This window comes from Tenrec ecaudatus, chromosome 1, assembly GCF_050624435.1.
Source record: "Tenrec ecaudatus isolate mTenEca1 chromosome 1, mTenEca1.hap1, whole genome shotgun sequence".
In the NCBI taxonomy this organism is placed as follows: Eukaryota; Metazoa; Chordata; class Mammalia; order Afrosoricida; family Tenrecidae; genus Tenrec; species Tenrec ecaudatus.
Window position 1 is genome coordinate 9707567 of NC_134530.1, and position 19043 is coordinate 9726609.

The 19043-nt window shown below is 51.6% G+C and overlaps 1 protein-coding gene and 1 non-coding gene across 2 annotated transcripts in view; both read right to left on the reverse strand.

The window, feature by feature from the left end:
- Positions 1–19043, reverse strand: part of INSR (insulin receptor) — a 130197-nt gene that overhangs the window by 56043 nt on the left and 55111 nt on the right. The gene's annotated exons all lie outside the window — the stretch shown is intronic.
- Positions 9282–9415, reverse strand: LOC142437719 (small nucleolar RNA SNORA42/SNORA80 family). The gene has a single exon (XR_012782245.1). It is a non-coding gene; the product is annotated as a small nucleolar RNA SNORA42/SNORA80 family (small nucleolar RNA).

The following is a 19043-nucleotide window of genomic DNA, read 5'->3' on the forward strand; positions in this document are numbered from 1 at the left end:
TTTTGTTTTTTTAGATCTCCAGTATTTTCTTTATGGCTGTTTAAAACACACTAAATTCAACCATTTCTCCATGCCACTGACAACAGTCTTCAAGTTGGGCAATCCTTCTCCCCCTCCTTTCCCGAGCTGCTTGCCCACCCGACCCCAGCCACAGAAACTCACCCCACTCCTACTCAGCTTCTATGCCTCCTGAGTCAGCGTAAATGTTACAGGCTCTTCAGAAATGAAGGGTGATGAGAGGCACGACTTGTAAGATACTGGCATGGCGATTCTCAGGGGTAAATTCAAAGCCTGGATGTACTCTTAGAGGTGGGGTGAAATCAGTCTAAGTGAAATGTGCACTTAATTCAGCGAGTAAAGGTATGTTAATAACACTTCCAAAGTTCATTCCGTGTCTGTGGTGTCCAGTTTGGGAGCCAGGAGCCACGAGTGGCCGTTGCTGGTGTGACTAAAGAAGAGGATTCTTAAAACCTGATTCTCGATCACAGCAGCGGTGCCTTCTGGAAAGATCCAGCTCTTGAGCTTGTCAGTCCTGTTTGCTTTCCCGTCAATTACTTCCTGCTTGTTTCTCATTTCCTTCCTCCCTTGGGGATTTCTGTCATTAGTCCCAGCTTCACTCTGGGGACGGCTCTGCATCAGGCCTGTGAAGCTCTGCGTCAAAAATAAAACGATGCATGCAAACACGCCCGCGCCTGTTCTTAAAGGGATGATGGCCTCCCTAAGAAAGGTATTTAAAAGGTGTTGCTGTTGTTTTAGATGACCTTAGAGGGGGGCTTTGTTCATTCTGCATCTTTGGTTGGCTGCTGTTACTGCCACTCAGCCATGCGCCTACCCCATGCCCTGGATGGTGGTGACCTCCTGCACAATGGGGCACAACTCTGCCCAGCCCAGAACCCACTTCGCCGATCACTTTCTGATCAGACTGCTGTGTCCCATGGGGTTTTCACCGGCTGCTTCTCCCAAGTCAAGTGCCAGGCCTTTCTTCCTAGTCTGTCTTACTCTGGAAGCTGGGCTTAAACCGGGTCGGCCTCCACGGGCAGAGGGGGGGTGGCTGCACACGAGGCTCACTGGCTGGGAATCAAACCTGGGTCTCCCACATGGAAGGTGAGAATTTTCCCACCAGGCCATCACAGCCTTGCCTCGTTTGACTGGGCTTTTAAAAACTAATCTCCAGCCGTCTTCAGGGGTGGCTGGCAACGGCCGGCCGTGCAGTGTCTGCTTTTTGGAATGCATTGGGTGCTGTTTTGTCCTTTTAAGGTTTAACAGTTGATTAATTTTTCTAGATCTCCGTGAGTCCTTTCCACTGTGTATCCCATTTTCAGAGTGCAAAGGTCAGCCCGTATCTGCTCGCCCGGTCTCACGGGCCGCCCTCTGCGCACTCCTTGTTGCTTCACTGAGCCGGAGCCACGTGATCAGGGCTTGTGGGCCCCAAACCTTTTACTCCCCACAGCTGGGGCCGGTGCCCAGGATCCTCCCTGCCAGCCACCCCAAACCTCTCCAAACGTGCCTTGTGTCTGCAGGTCACTGTGTGTCACCTGGTCCGTGTCCACTCCTGGTTGTGGCTTCTGTTGTTGTTGAGTGTCATTGAGTCTCTCCGCCTCCTGGCCGCCCCGACCGAGTTCAACAGAGCCAAGCGCTGCCTGCAGGTCCTGCGCCGTCCTGTCCTGGTCTGGTCTGCCCCTCCACTTTGCCCCGACTGCCTGGAGACTGGGGTCCCTCCCTCGCTCGCTCTGTCCCCTCCACGGGGACTGGTCTCTCCGGATAACATGCTCAAAGTCCGAGAGCTAAGTCTCGCCCCCCCAGCCTCTAAGGGAGAGCGCTGGCTGCTTCTTCCCAGACAGACCTGTCTGCTCGCTTGGCGGTGCCTGGGCTTCCCGCCATCTTTGCCTGTGCATTTATGCCCTTCCGTTGGGGTCTTCGGGTGTTATTTTTTTTTTGGGGGGCACAGTGAAGCCTTCACACACTGGACGCTGGGGGCGGTGCGCCCCTGGGAGGGAGGGAAGGAGAGCACGTGATGTCCCACGGAGGACAGGTGGTGAGGCAGCTCCCTGTCCCAGGAAGGAAGAACCCTTGGGAGACCGGGAAAAACAAGGCAGCTCTCCCAGGTCTCCCTGTCGCGATGCTTTTGTGGGGGAGGCAGGGACAGAGCGAGCGAGGGAGGGACCGCAGCCTCCAAAGGAGCAAGGAAGGGGGAGAGAGGACGTCAATGTCTGCAAGGCGACCTGCCACCCTGCGGAAGCTCCGAATTGGAACCACAGTTTCCCTGGGGACAGCGGCAAGCAGAAAAAAAAAACAGTCTCATCCGCAGGGCTGAGCAGGGCTTTTCAGTCACAGGTCGACAGGGGTCCTGAGTGTGTGATGGGACCCGGGAGTGGCCACTCGACAGGGACAGGTCCCGCCTCTGAAAGGACAAGAGCCAATGGGTGTAGGTGCGGGCTTTCTGCAGGACCCCTGAGAAGCTGGATCTCACACACACACCGCCCCACCCCCCAGCTAGTGTGATTTCCAATTCAAATCTCATTTCCAATCAGGAAGTGATCAAGTGGCACCAGCTTTCCCTGTGGCTCTCCCCCTGGGAGTCTGTGTCGTGTGGGGTGGCCTGCATGTGGGGTTACCAGGAGCACCGTGAGTAGGGGCGGCTTTAACGGGTGCCAACCCCAAGCAGGGCACCGCGCTTGGGGGAGGGCGCTGCAGGTCCGCTGCTGCTGCTGCTGCTGAATGCCGCCTTGACGACCTCACCGGACCTAGCGCAACTGCATGGAGCTTCCCCAGGCGGCCTTGGGCGGGACAAGGAGCCCAGGTGGTGCACTGGGTAAAGTGCTCTGCTGCCGCAGCTGCCCCAAGGAAGGAGGTGTGGCATTCTGCTTCCCTACAGACAGCTCCTTCAGACCATAGGGCGGGTTCCCTTGGTCTTAGAGGGCGGCTCTGAGCCAGGATGGACAGCAGCAGGGCTGTTTGGGAATCTTGATGGGGGGCAGACTGCATAGCTGCTGGGCAGGCTCCCAATGCCCACCTTTCTGACCACCACCAGGTGCTTAACGCAGAGTCACCAGGGCTCCTTTGAGATGGCTGCCCAACAGAACCTAGGGTACCCCCTTGTTTGCCCTTGAGGCATTGTCAGGGGCACCCGGGTGCACCCCCTTTTTGTAAGTCAGTCACCCTTCAAATCTACCAGACATTGGTGATTGGGCGGAGGCACCGTTCTGCGTGACCCTGGTCTGATGGCAGGTTCTCCAGGTCTAGCTGGTCACGCCACGCAGGCCAGGTGTGGGGAGTAGAGCCGAGTTCCCCTAATAACAGGCCCCATACGCCCTACACGCCAACCCCCTCTCCCCCCAATCTCTTCCTGAAGGAAACGGAACCACCACCCAAAGGAGCCACTGAGTTGATTCCGGAAGAGCTGTAATCTGCATGGTGCCTTGGGTGGGTTTAAAGTGCCACGCTTGCTCCACTTGGGGTCACGAGGTGGGTGTGAACCCCACCCCACCCTGCCCCTCAGAGGACACAGGCGGCTTCAAGGTAAAGCAGGCAACACGCTCCTCCCAGAGCGCCACTCTATCAAGTCTCCCCAGACTCGCCCCACTGAGAGTCCACGTGGAAGTTTCTAGAAAGGCTCCCCACAAGGTAGCAGAAAGGCCAGCCTTCAAGGAAAATACAAAGTACTCAAACCACCCCCCAACCTCCCCGCTCCCCCGGAAATCAAGATTTAATGGCCTCCTAAAGAAACCATAATTGGCAGACTATGGGCGCATTCTTCCCGAGGGCTGTGGTTCTGGAATGCAGCGAAGGCTGAGAGCTGGGGCCTCTGGGGACTGGGGCTCAGAGTAAGAAGAGGGGGACTGGGGCTCAGAGTAACAGCAGAGGGACTCAGGATTCAGAATAACAGCAGGGGGACTCGGGATCCAGAGTAACAGCAGGGAGATTGGGGCTCAGAGTAACAGGAGAGGGAGGATTCAGAGTAACAGACTGGGGCTCAGAATTTTAGGGGGGAGACTCGAGGACTGGGGCTCAGAGTTTTAGGAAATGGACTCAGGATTCATAGTAACAAGAGGACTGGGGCTCAAAGCAACACCATTCTGAGCTTAGGGAAACAGGAGGGGAGACTGGGGGCTCAGAGTAATAGGAGAAGAAGTTAGACTAAGAAGTTCAGTTAAATTAGTTCCCTCATGGGGAGGGACAGGGAGGTGTGTGTGTGTTGTGTGTGTGTGTGTGTGTGTGTGTGTGTGTGTGTTTTCATCACTGGGGAAGGTGGAAAATGAGCCTTCATGCCAAGCAGCTCTACTGCCATCTCAGATAAAACACAGGGCCATGGGGGTCATGTCTCCCTCCTCTGCCAGAGGAAGAAGAGGGCCAGCAGCTTGGTTTGGGGCATGCAAAGTGATTAATATTGAAAAAGGTGTCCTCCATTGGACCTCCACTCAAGTACTCCTTCAATGCAAGAATGCTTTGCGCTCTTAAACTGGCATTCCATGATGCTCACCTTCACGACACAATCGCTAAAGACGTGGGTGCATAAGCAAATGTGGTGAAGAAAGCTGATGGTGCCTGGCTATCAAAAGATAGAGTGTCTGGGATCTTAAAGGCTTGAAGGTAAACAAGCAGCCATCTAGCTCAGAAGCAACAAAGCCCACATGGAAGAATCACACCAGCCTGTGCGATCACGAGGTGTCAAAGGGATCAGGCATTATGGAAACAAAAAAATCTTACCATAGTGAATGAGGTGGGGAGGGGGGACTGGAGACCCAAAGCCCATTTGTAGGCCACTGGACATCCCCTCACAGAGGGGTCTTGGGGAGGAGATAAGCCAAGAGATGTAGCAACAATGAAAAATACAACTTTCCTCTAGTTCCTAAATGCTTCCTCCCCACCCACTATCATGATCCCAATTCTACCTTACAAATATGGCTAGACCAGAGGATGTACACTGGTACAGATAGGAACTGGAAGCACAGGGAATCTAGGGTGGATGATCCCTTCAGGACCAGTGGTGAGAGTGGCGATACTGGGAAGGTACAAGGAGGGTGGGGTAAAAAGGGGTAACCGATTACAAGGATCTATATATAACCTCCTCCCTGGGGGGTGGACAACAGAAAAGTGGGTGAAGGGAGACGTCGGACAGTGTAAGATATGACCAAATAATATGGGTTCATGAGGGAGGTGGAAGGGGGGAGCGTGGAGCGTGGACGGAGGGGAAAATGAGGAGCTAATGTCAGGGGCTTAAGTGGCAAGCAAATGTTTTGGGAATGACCAGGGCAATGAATATACAAATGTGCTTTACACAATTGAAGTATGTATGGATTGTGATGAGTTGTATGTGCCCCTAATAAAATGATCTTCCTGCCTTTACACCCCCAGAATACCACCTCATATTTGGCTAGAAAACTTCTGCTCTTTGGGACTTGGCTTGGGCAGACACAAGCACCCTGGGGAGATTTCATGGGTCAGGCACCATGGAGGCTGAGGTGGCTGCCAGGAAGACTACAGGGAGCTCTAGGCCAACTGAAACATTGGCGGTTCAAACCCACCCAGTGCTCTGCGGGAGAAAGGCCTGCCAATCTGCTCCCAGAAAGACAGTAACCTGGGGTACCTGGTGGGGCCATCCTACCTTGTCACTCAGGGTTGCTGTGGGGATGTCCCCAGCAACAACAGCTCCCCAGTTATGTCCCACTGCACCTGCATCCACCACCACCCCCCCACACACACACACTGGAAATGTGAAGATCAAAGCCAATGCTTGGCTCTCTCATAGCCACCTGCCCCCAGAAGTTCCTTCCTTTTTCCTCAGCCCTTCTCACCGCCACCAGCCCCTTATCCACAAGGGAAGCCACTATCAACAGGGGTCCTTGGGAAACTGGAGAGCAGATACCCAAAGCCCAACTTTGCTTTGGAGAGAACAGAGTCTTAACAAACCTTGGCCAGCTTTGGAGAACAGTTCTCACACCGGTGAGAAAGCCACAGCCCCATGGAAACCCCCATGGGGTGGCCAAGACTAGTGCTGAGCCCCCTGGCAGTTGCTCCTGAGATGTTCCTGTGACCCTCAGTGATGAGTGGGTGGGCCTGAGATTAGAAGCCACAGGCCAAGAATCGGATACACAATGTGGAGGAACCCGTCTCTCCATGACCCAGCGACCTTGCTGGGTCAAGGGTTTGAATTTCACCAAGTCTCTGTTTCCCCTTTTATAAAACTAAGTCACTGACAGAGTCCCTGGGAGGCACAAATGATCAACTTGCTCAGAGGCTAACCAAAAAGGCTATACATTTCAAGTCTACCCAGAGACACCTCGGAAGAAAGGCCTGGTGATCTATTGACCCCAAAAGAAAAAGAAAAAAACAATAGTCACGGAAAACATCATAGAGCAGGCAGGTCCCCAGGGAGCACAAATGGTGTGTGCCTCACTACTGCCATGAAGGCCGGCGGGTCTAACCTACCCACCTGTAACACGGAATAAAGGCCTGGTGATCTACGACTAAGCTCACAGCCAACGGAGGGGACTGTGCCGCGTGTGGAGATACAGAATGAGTGAAAACGCTGGAGCGGACAATGAAAAGAAAAAAGGCTGCCATCCAGAACCCCGGGGAGCAGCTCTGAATCGTGAGGATCAATTCAACAGCATCAGGACAGAGGAGAAGCCAAATAAAAATATGAGCATTGGACTGACCCCTGTCTCCTGCTCCCCACAAGTCTGCCTCACTTCCTTCTATCCCCCAGACTCTCCACGTCCTTCCTCACCACGGGGCCACTGAGAACGCACTCCATCCCCACTTCTCCTGGGCAGTTTCGAATCTTCTGCTCTCGGCTCACATGGCAGCCTCAGAGGGGGGTCCGCCAACCACTCTGTACCTATAAGAGCCTCCCCTCCCCGCCTCCCTCAGTACCCTGAAGGAGTTCCTTCCTGGGGTCCCTCCACACTCACTGTCATGTGATGGACTCTGACTCATAGGGACCCTATGGGGCAGGGTGGATCTGCCCCTATGCATTTCCAAGACTGTGACTCTTTACAGGTTTAGGAAGCCTCGTCTTTCTCCCCATGGATGGTTGGTGGTTTCGAACTGCTAACCTTGCCACTAGGGATCCTTCTAGGGTTCCTAGGGGGTGAAAATGGTGAACAGCTCAGTGGCCCACAAGAAGGATGGAGGTGTGAGTCACCCAGAAGTGCCTCGGAAGAAAGGTCTGGTGGTCTAGCTCCAAAATCTCAGCCACGGAAAACCCCAGGGCACACAGCTCTGCTGTGACACACACCAGGTCACAGTGAGTCAGTCAATCCCACGGGAGCAGTCGTCTCAGCCTGCACCAGCCACAAATGCAGCGCTATGAAACCCTGGGCCGCTGCTCCTGAACTTACGGGAACGGTAAGAGCTCACTATCGCCATTGGGGAAGTGCCTCTTAACTCCATCACGGAACCGTGTGGGCTTCGAAATAAAAATACGAGGGGTTCCCCCCGCCAAAAAAAAAAAAAAAAACAGATCCCCTCCCCAAAGCTATGTATTTACTTTTTTTTTTTTTTTTTTTTACAAAACAAGCAACCCCATCACCTTCAAAGTGCTTTCCATGACACTTAGTACATCTGTCAAATCTGTGATTCCATTCTCGGAAACATTTTTCAAACTCATCTATTTGGATGGCTGACAGCACCTGACTCAGTTTGAGCTTCACCTCTTCTAAATGGTCAAATAGCAGTCCTTTCATGTTTCTCTTCATTCAAGGAAACAAGAAGAAGTCGCGTGGAGTGAGGTCAGGTGAGTAAAGTACTTGGGGGCAAGAAAGGCATGCTGGTTTTTTGCCCAAAACTGGCACACAGAAATGGCGGCATGAGCAGGTGCATTGTCATGGTGGCAAAACTAGTCCCCGGTCTGCCACAAATCAGGTCTTTTTGGTCACACACTGTTACACAATCTTTTCAGAACCTCTAAAGTGAAAGCCCGATTAACAGTCTGACCTGGAGGAACGAACTCCAAATGCAGTATCCCCCTCACATCAAAAACAAAAAACAAAATGAGCATCGTCTTGTTCTTTGATTTCACTTGATGAGCTTTTGGGGGGCAAGGTGACAAGGGCATCTTCCACTGACTTGACTGATGTTTGCTCTCGGGGTCACGGGAATAGCAGCATGTCTCAGCACCAGTAATGGATTGGGACAAAAGGTCTGAAGACAGAATCCACGTCAGCGCCCAGAGATTTGTCTCGTCAGTCCCCAGTGATCTGGCCCATTTCAGAAAGCAAGAAAAAAGACACAGTGGCCCCGTGGCATTAAAAACGTGTCTACTTTAGCCCACCGTCCAAGATAAAATGTAGGTATCTGCTTCTGCAGTGCCCCCAACTCTCCCGGCGCCCGGCAGGAGGCAGCCTGGTGCTCTTTGTGAGCACTGGCCCGTAGTGGTCTTCACACACTGAGGAACGTGGGTGAGTTTCAAATGCAGACAGCTGCCCCCACACACTGGGGATGGTAACGCAGAGCTGTAAACGAGGTGCGCTGAAGAAACAGAGGACCAAAGGAGCCACAAAACCAGCCTGGACTCCAGCAGAAATGGAGAGGGGAGCGGGCGGGGAATCACCAGGCAGGGTGCTGTGAATTCAGACCTGCCCTCCACTAGGGCATCGAAGCTGTGGCTTTGGGTTGCAGATCACCAGGCCTTTCTTTGTCAGCACCTCTGGGTGGGTTTGACCCCTAACCTTTTAGTTCTGCAGACAAGAACAAAGCGATTTATGCCTATTTTGTGTATAATATCCTTAATAAAAAAAAACAAAGGACCAGGAAAAAGGGGCAGTTTGTGGTTCGGGGACAGAGTTCTTTCTAACCTTACAGGGGAGAGGCCCATGTTCTGTTCCTGGCGAGTGCACCAGGTGTGCAGCCACCACCCTCTGACGCTGGAGGCTTAGGTGTTGCCGGAATGCCGAGGAGCTTTCAGCAGGGCTTCCAGACAAAGGCAGGTGAGGAAGAAAGGCCTGGCTATCTGTTCCCAGTGAAAATCCTATGGGGGAATCACGGTGGCTCAGTTCTCAGCCACTCATGGGGATGGTGCAGGGCAATGCAGTGTTTTGCCTCATTGTGCTCAGAGTGACCACAGCCGTAGGGTGGACGGACAGCAGCACAACACAAACAACAACAAAGGGGATGACAACCACAGGTCAGTAGAGAGCTGGATAATTCTCTAACGACGTGAGAAACACCAAAAAACCAATCCCATTGCAGTCAAATCGATTCCGATTCACAGTGGCGCTAATGAACAGAGCAGAAGCCCCACCTTCGCAGGCTCCCCAAGCCTGTAATCTTTTTTTTCCCACTGTGCAACCCACTTCAGTGCCTGAAGCCCATGGAGTAAAGCCAGGCAATGGTTCGGGGTTACAATTTGCTTTGGCATGGGACACTGTGAGAGGCCCATGGGATCAGACCTGCCATAAATCCAAACCCATGCTGAAGCCTGTAGTCTTTACAAACGCCGCCTGCCTCGTGTTCGCCTGCAAAAGTGCTGGTGGGTTTGAAGTGCTGACCTTCAGGTTCACAGCTGAGTGCCTCACCCACTGCACCAACAGGGCTCCCCAAGGTTCTTAAGAATCCCAGCTGCCTGGCATTCCTTGAAGCTCACCTTCCCAACATAATCGCTGAAGACAAAGCGGGTGCATAAGCAAATGTGGTGAAGAAAGTTGATGGTACCCGGCTATCAAAAAATATAGTATCTGGAGTCTTAAAGGCTTGAAGATAAACAAGCGGTCATCTAGCTGAGAAGCAACAAACAAAGCCCACATAGAAGAAGCACTCCAGCCTGTGATTATAAGGTGTCAGTGGGATCAGGTATCAAAGAACAAAAAATCTTATCATTGTGAATGATGGGGAGGGAGTGCTGAGTGGGGACCCAAAGCCCATCTGTAGGCAATTGGACATCCCCTTATAGAAGGGTCATGGGGAGGAGACGAGCCAGCCAGGGTGCAGTATAGCACCAATGAAACATACAACTTTCCTCTAGTTCTAAAATGCTTTCTCCCCCCCCCCCCACTATCATGATCCCAATTCTACCTTACAACTCCAGCTAGACCAAAGGATGCACACTGGTACAAGAAGGAACTAGAAACACAGGGATTCCAGGACCTATGATCCCTCCAGAGCCAGTGGTGAGAGTGGCGATACTGGGAGGGTAGAGGGAAGGTAGGGTACAAAGGGGGAACCCATCACAATGTGCTACATACAACCCCCTCCCTGGGGGATGGACAACAGTAAAGTGGGTGAAGGGAGACATCAGACAGTGTAAGACATAACAAAATAATAATTTATAAATTATCAAGGGTTCATGGGGGAAGGAGGAGCGGGAGGGAGGGGGAAAACCTGAGGAGCTGATACCAAGGGCTCAAGTAGAAAGCAAAAGTTTTCAGACTGATGAAGGCAACAAATATACAAATGTGTGCTTGACACAATGGATGGATGGATTGTGATAAGAGTTGTACAAGCCCCCAATAAAATGATTTTCAAAGGATCCCAGTTGCCATCCTTGACTTCATGGGGAAGGCTACAGGGTGCAAGCTGGCTCCCTTCCAGAGCAAGCCGGCAGGAGGAGCTGAACCGCCTGAAGCCCGCAGCGCCTAGGGGAGCTGGGCCAATGCATCCGACCCAGCCCTGAGAAAATCACCGACTCTCCCAACAGGGCGGGGGAGGCAGCCACCTCAGGAGCGAAATCCCAGGCAGTGCCCCAACTCTACCATCAAGAGAAATGACGTGTCATACCGTCTTCTCAAACCCCAAAGGAAGGCTGGCCACAGAGTCCGTGATGAGCAAACCAGCAAGAGACGTTCATGACAGACAAGCCTGGGGAGGTGAGCGATTGTGGGGGCGGCGCTAGGTGCCCTCGTGTCCGTAGCAACCCCGTGGGTGTGCTTGGCAGGCATCCTTATGGGAGCCCACTGCCAGGTCTTTCGCCCCCAAGCTGCTGGCTGGGTTCCAATCACCCACCGTCTGGTTAGTGCGCCCCAACTCCCCACTGCCATCACCCGGAGCCCCACCTACCACAGCCAGGTCATTCTGGAAAAATCCTGCCCCGGGAATCAAATTGTTGGCTCATTTAGCTTATTTCTTCCCTTCCGTTTTCCATGTGCCTCCAGGTTTAAAACAACAACAACAAAATCAAAACAAAACGCTGTCTCTGCCTTCTGTTTTTTCCAAAGCCAGCCTTGGAGCGGGCAGCCTTTCCGCAAGCGGTTTTCTCTTAATGACCGGGGCTTTGGGCCAAGTCAGTTCCGGACATTATTATTAGTAACAAATTGAATTGACTGGCAACAAAAGGAAAGTACACAGAGCCCGGTGGCCCTCGTGAACCCGAACAAGAACAGCCACCTTTACCAGGGCCAGGGAGCAGGGGCTGAGCAGGTGTCTCCCCTCTCACGGGGGATCGGCTCCCTGGGGAACAATCCACAAGGTTTCATCCAGGAAGATGGTGTGGGCAAAAGGCAGCACGCTCACCGTCGGCCACACAGGCTGCTTCACAGGGAACGGGAGGCCTGTCTCGCTGCTGGGGCTGCTGCTGCGACTGGCTCCCCCCTTCCTCCTGCCCGTTCCACACCTGTGAGTCTGGGCGCTTTCTCATGTCACTGGTGCAGACCGGTTCAGACCAGCTGCCCCGCCTGACTCCTGGCGTCCCCAGGAACAGCAGGAGGAACTACTGCCCGGTCCCCACGATGGGCCCGGTCGTGCTCTCTCGGCTTTTCATGGTTGCTTTTCTTATGTCGGGCCTTTCCTCCTCGGTCAGCTTAGCCTGGAGGTGCTGCAAACACCTGCTCATCCTCCCAGCCACGCGCGCACCTCCACAGACAGGTGGTGACTGCGCATGAGTGGCCTTTACCAGGACGTGAACCTGGGTCTCTAGCAAGGAAGGACAGAGTTCTCCCACTGAGCCACCGCTGCTCCCACCCACCAAAGGCCTGTGCGCTTCAGGATCTTTGTTTTATGCCTGAGAAAGTGAGACGGTTCTATAACCTGCTCCAGGTCGCCCATCAGGGACATGGTGGGTGGAGAGGTGGAGCTGGGAGTCTCACCCCAGAGTGACCACGGAAAGTCCACATTGTGTAATCCATGAATACGGGCTTCCTGAAGTCTTCGCCTTTGCAAACAACCCTTCCTTCGAGTAAATCCCTGCACCTAACTCTGGGAATCTCCAGCAGCTGCCTTTCCATCCAGCCACCAAGACGCATATGGGCATTGAGATGCTAAGGAGACCACCTCTCTGGCCACACCACACCGTCCTTTGTAATTCAAGATCTGGGCTGGGGACTCAAAGGGTTTATTAGGCTGGTGGGCACCAAAACACTTATACTGTAAAACCAGTGAGAGTTAAGAGCTCAGACTCCAAAGGCAGGCGGATTCAAGTTCAATGTCCAATTCCACCTCTCCTGTGGGGTTGGACAGGTGAGTCAACACCTTTGGTCCTCAGTTTCTTCACGAATTCTCTCTCTTAGGAGGATCAGCACAAAGTCAAGTTCTAGAAGGTGGAGGTTAAAGATCCCTCAAATAGCTACTTTTTCGAAACTGTGGTGCCACTCCGCCACCTCTAACATCAAACCCTCCTCCTAGGTGGGGGATGGGAGGTGGGGTGAACAAGCCCAGGGACAAGGGAACAACAAGAGATCTAAAATCGATTGTGAGGGCATAGAAGGCCAGTTGGGGTTCGGTCAAGTGCAATATAGCCATGGGGAAGTACAGAGAGCCAAATAAAGTTCAAAGATGATAGCAAGGCAGGAGGAAAGTAAAAGGAAATAGAGAAAAGAACTAGGAGGCAAAAGACCTTTACAGAGGTATAAACATAGACATGTACATATGTGAATAAATTAATATATAATAATAGGGATGTTGCTCGATGTACATATATTTCTAGGTTAAGTTTTAAGGTAGCAGACAGACATTGGGCCTCTATTCAAGTCCTCTTTTAATGCAAGAACACTTTGTTCTAATAACCTGGCATTCTGCGATGCGCTCCTTGCCGACAAGATTGCTGAAGACAAAATGGGTGCATAAGCTAATGTGGTGAAGAAAGCTGATGGTGCCCGGCTATTACAAGATATAGAGTCTGAGGTCTTAAAGGCTTGTAGTTAAACAATCGGCCATCTAGGAGAGAAGCAAAAAAGCCCACATGGAAGAAGCATACCAGCCTGTGTGATCACGAGGTGTCTATGGGATCAGGTATCAGGCATCAACAGACCGAAAACAAACCACCATTTCAATGGGAATGAGGGGGGTCAGAATGGAGACCAAAAACCCATCTGTAGACAATTGGACATCCCTTCATAGAGGGGTCACAAGGAAGGGATCACCCAGCCAGGAAATGGCTCATGTATTCCATGAGGCTGGCAAGACCCCAATCCATGGGTCAAGTATTCGGCCGTAGGAGGCGACAGAAGATGGTAAATCGGGTCAGATGACAGGCTGCTGGCTTAAGTTCCAGATGACAACTGGAACAGCTGTATGCAGGATCCAGAGAGAGAGAAAAAACACACAACTGTGACAGAGTACTCATTTATAATGGATACAGATCATGCCCTCAGGAAAATGTCCCTTACTTGAACAAGGCAGTGAAAAAGCATGATTTCAATAATGGTGTTAACTGCAGTAAGGTGGTGTGGCTCGAGGTACACATCACCTGAATTCTGCCTCATTAACATAGCAGACAACTCACTTCCCAATGGGACCATAACAATAGGCACAGAGGCCAGGATTCACAACACATCACAAAACGGAGGGCAATTATGTCATTAGAGAAGTGCCAAATTACAGGACTGCCAAACTCCTTCAAATCATGTACAGCTCAGCCAAGTTGACATAAAACCTTCACCATCACAGACTCCATACACCTTATTTGTATTCCTAGCTGTCCAGTCCCCTTGGTGGAACACAGGTGCCTTCTTTGCGTGCTAATATTAGGTGCCATCGAGTTGGCTTCCACCCATAGCGACCCCAGGCACAACAGAACAAAACACTGGCCGGCCCTGGGCCATCCTCACAATTGTACCTGCGCCTGAGCCCATCGATGCGGCCACTGTGTCCATCCATCTCCTTGAAGGCCTTCCTCTGTTTCGCAGCCAAACATGGGGCTCTTCTCCAGGAACTGGTCTCTCCTGACAATGTGCCCAATGGATGTAAGACCTTTTCCTCTAAGGAGCATAGTCCAACTACATCATTGTGCAGGAGGCGCCAAGGTGGTGAGCAGAAGAAGGCACTAAGTAACTCAGGCCACCCTGTGGCTCTTCTAGCCAATGTTCCTTTCAGATTTGAAGGATTCGCTTCCCCCTCCCCATAAGCAATGGCACCATTCCAAAAGAGTGCCTGACAATTAGTCCTGTAGTAGGGTACAGCAGTCTCCAAGGTGAAAGGTTACTCACGTGCCAGTCACTCAGGTCTGACGCAGATAATTATCTGATCTGCCCAAAAGTTTCTCCAAAGTCACCTCTGTTTTAACCTCTCTGAAAACCCAACCTACTGCCACGGAGCTGATTCCTCCTCACAACAATCTTACATTGGGTTTCCAAGACCGTAAATCCTAACTGGAGCCACCGTCTTTCCTCTTGGGGCACCTGGCGAGTTTGAACCACCAACCTGTGATTTGCAGCCCAACACTTAACCCACCATGCCACCAGGGTTCCTTATCCTCACTCTAATCTGCTATATAATCTAGCTGAGAGATCATTCCCTTGCTCCAACTCTCTGAGGTATCAATATACTATTTCCCCGCCGCATAACCCATTTAGTCACTCATTTACCACCAGCTATTTTTTTTCTCCTTCCGTCGTCATTTATTTTTATCCCAATTTTTCCATCTTGGAAAGGGACATCAGGTTCAGCTGCTGTGCTGGTAACAAAACCACTCTACTATGTGCTTCCCCCAAAGTCCACTGCCATTTACATTGGGTACGTAATCCTACCACAGATACTACACTGGTGAACTCTGTCAACCACTGGACAATACAACACTGTCAACCTTAATTTTTGCCAGGTGTGTGTGAATGGGGGGGTGGGATACAAATCCAGCCCAATTCCCTTGGGGTTCAGGGATATAATTACAGTCTCGCTCTGAGGATCTGGGGAAGAAATATATAGTGGTCCCAGCATCTTTCTCCACACCTGGTTCCCACAAGGCTCTGTCCTGTAATTCTGCTCCCTTTGTCTTCTTTGTGTTGAGTGAACACACACCTCCAAGAAGACATGGGAACCAACTTTCATGTCTCTATTTCCCTGTGTTAGATGACAAATGTTTCAACTGACCATTCCAATTCGCTATCAAACCACTACTGTGAGTGAGGGTCGCATGGGGCAAAGGGGTGTCCTTTTAATATGCTGTTCCATAGCCCATGATTGTCTCCTGTGGCCTGTACTGTCTGTTTCTTGGTCTGATGAAATGTAACTCAGCAGCCCCAAACGGCACTGCATATTTCGTTCTAATCCCTTAATAGTATTTTTGGCATTTGCATCTGTCACGGGATATGTGAAATCCAGACCAGAGTAAATATTTCTGTGAGGAGCCATTTGTAGTCACCTGGTGTCACTGGCATGGTTGGCCCAATATAACCAACTTGCCAGCGATCTACGGGCATTCTCCCTTGAGAATCTGCCCATAACTACCTGCAGCTTCTAACTTGCTTGCTCGCAGGCAGAGGGGGCATTATGGACCTCCGAGGGTGTAAGAAGGATGTACCTAGATTCAGTCCACTCTGTATTACCCCCTGGTACACCCATTCTTTGGCCCAATTGGCCACCTCAAGTAAGCATAGCAACAGGTCCACTTGTTGATTCTAATCAATAACTGATCTCAGAAGGGGGTCTTTTGATGGGCAGTGACAGATTCTACTTTAATGGACCTTGCACATTCCGAGAGTGCCTGCTGTATGTCCATGCTGCCCATGGGTGGCCCCTCAATAGTCCAATTTTCCATATGGGTTCTCATCATTTCCCAATTCTTCCATCATGGCTAAGGAAACAGCATGCAGTTCAACTTCACCTTCTTCAATGAGAGTCTTTCTGCATGCCAGTCTTAATGCAGTTGTCCCCATCAATTATGTCCAGTACCTTGTAACTGCTGTTGTGGATCAACAGCCGGCATTTGTTCACAGGGCTGTCCACGTGGAAATGGAGTCTGCTGATGGGTGCCTACGGGAAAAGAGTCTACCTACATGTGGATCAGGTGGCTATCTTTCTGCCTTTCCCTATTAGCTTGTTCTGAAATAAACCTTCCCCCTACCCCCAAGTGTTTTTAGTGGAGAGGAGCCAGCAATATTCCCAGATGTGGAATATGCATTCTCCAAAACCCAAATATGCCACCTAAAAATCAATCCTCCAGCTTAATCTTGGTTGCCTGCAAATGTCATGGATGGCTTCTGCACAAGTTATTCCCAAGAATAATCTTTTCCCCATTTTCCTCGATTTTTGCTGGCCTTATTAACCAGCTTCTGTTGGTCAGGTGAGACCAACATGACTGCTTTTAAACCAGCTCTAACTTAACTTTCTTTGGTGTTTTGTGTTAATATAGTATCATGATTGTAATGTATCACTTACACTTGAGGTCTGCACCAATTCCGAGTCTCTTCTAACCAACCTATGTCATAAGTGGGTGAATTGAAGCAATACAGTGAAGGCACATTAAAGCAAATTGTAACTGGTGCCTTTCCTCAGGATGTCAATCCACCATTCCTACCGTTCTTAACAGCTCCTTCACCCCACGGTCTTTAAAAATCCTCCCCAGAACCCAAAAGTTATCTTCTGATACCCGTCACTCCCACCCCCAACCTATATATTCCATTGAGTCTGGGCCATTGCAGTGAATCCCACTCCTGACACCAACTGAATGAATCATTGTTTGAATAAGGATCATCACACAGTGAGTTCCTGTGAGGTGGAAATAAAAGATGTCCAGAAGGCTTAACCCTTCCATCATCTGGCTGGTGGGCTAGACCCTCACCTTTGCAGGTAGAAGTCCAACGCTGACCCAAGTATGCCACCAGCGCTCCTTAGAGCAGAATTAAGTCAGCCACAAAGGGAAGGAAATGAAATGACCTCCCTCATATGAAAGCTCTAGAGCAGGCAAGTGTATCAGGAGCCCATCCAGGAGATCCTGGCAACCTGCTGCTATATCGATCACAACCTGTGACATAGTTCCACTGTCACAGGGAGTCCCCTCCATGGTTGAAGAAATCGATTTGACGGTACCTAATGGTGAGGTCAAAGTGGCCTTGTGACTGTGAGGAAGGTAAAGCTGAAAGGACAGCGAGATTCCGTTAAAGGTGCCAGGAAAAAAATCAGGCTGCGAATGGCATGATGTCACTGGGCAGTCCACATGACGATATAGTCATACTGACAAAATGTTGTGCTATGGGCGCATCCAGCATCGTTGTCTAACTCAAACTTACTGTCCTCGAGTTGACTGTGACTCATAGGACCTCTGCAAGACACAGGAGAACTGCACCCGCGGGGCCCTGAGACTAACTCTTTATGGGAGTGGAGAGCCTCCTCTTTCTCCTGTGGAGCAGCTGGGAGACTCAGACTGCTGACCTGTATGTAGCAGCACAACACATAACCCATCACGCCATCAGGGCACCTTAAAAAATACAGCACCACCGTAAAAGTACTCATAAGGGTCTGTAGGGAAACCAGTGCTATAACACAGGATACAGACCCTTGAACTTCCTAAAACTGCAGACCATGGACATGAGCCACCAGGCCGTGCACTCTCTGAAGAGGCCCTTTAAACAGAACCGTTTAGGAAAGGTGACTTTAGGGAGGTGCTTTCTGTGTAATCAAGCTGCTAACTCGCCTGAAGCGAGAAACTCATTAGAGGTCAGCAGGTCCATGGATAGCCTGGCTTTCCTTTGAAACCGGGGCTGGGTCACAGCCCGCAGGCCCACGCACCTTCCAACAGCATGCACTAAACAAATAAAGGAGAGGACTTAAATAAGATGCTTGGCCACCACCGCCCAATCAGAGGGGACCATTCACTGGCATTAACAGTGAGAAACCGCCCCCCCCCCCGTCCCCTCTTCCTACTCCCCGAGGTCAGAGAGCCAAAGCTTTAGCCTGGGCTCAGCCTACCTACCTGGGATAGAAATGAGATCCTGGTGGCTGCCTGGCTGCAGAAGAGGTGAGCTTTCAACACAAAGTTGGGGAATGGGGTGGGGGTGGAAGTCAGGAGAGCCAGAGCACTGAGGCAATATTGGAGTCAGCCCCCCACCACCCACTGCTCCCCCAGCAAGCACTTACTAGTATAATCTCTTGGGGCAGAGCAGTTCATTAGCCCTGCATCACAGGTGCCTGCCTGCTGTACTACGGTGGCTGGCATGCTGCTGGGAAATAGTTAAAGTTCCATCGGGTTCAGACTAACACTAGGAAGAAAGGAATGGCAACATGCTCCCAAACATCAGCCGACGAAACCCTCTGGAGTACAACAGGGCCCAGTCAACTGGACCAGGCCCCTTGGCAGGGAGACACTCAGAGCACACAGTGGCCACCACCCTGGGTGCAGCGCAGACACTTCCTTCTGCTTGTGTGTGGCGGTGGCCTGCGTGGGGGGCCGACGAGACAGCCGCTCACAAGAATACTGCCAATGAGGAAGCAGAAGAGGGATTTGAACCTGGGAGAACGAGCTCTGGAGTCTGTGCTTGGACAAGCAGCTCAGAGCCCCCAGCCACGCGCCGCTAGGCTGCCGAAGTTGAAAGCAAGGACACAGGGGAAGGTCACCGTCCTTCATATTTGTCCCCTTGTGTCATATGTCTAAAGATGGAGGGGGACAGTGCTGCCAGAATGTCACCGTGACCTCCCAGACTCTGGTTCCCAGCCGGGCAGCAGGCCGGCCGGCTGCTGTCCACATCCGTTTGCACGATGCTGTCCCCTGAGTCACCCTGCCGGTACTCGAAAGACACAGGAAGCTGTGGAGCAGAACCTTTGTTGGAGAGCCTCCCGTCCCCGGGAAGCACTGAGCTCTGCTGCCCGGGCCCCTGGTGGTACACCTGGAATGCTCTCGGCTGGCAGTAGGAAGTGGGTGGCTGGACTCCACCCAAAGAGGTACCTCGGAAGAAAGGCCT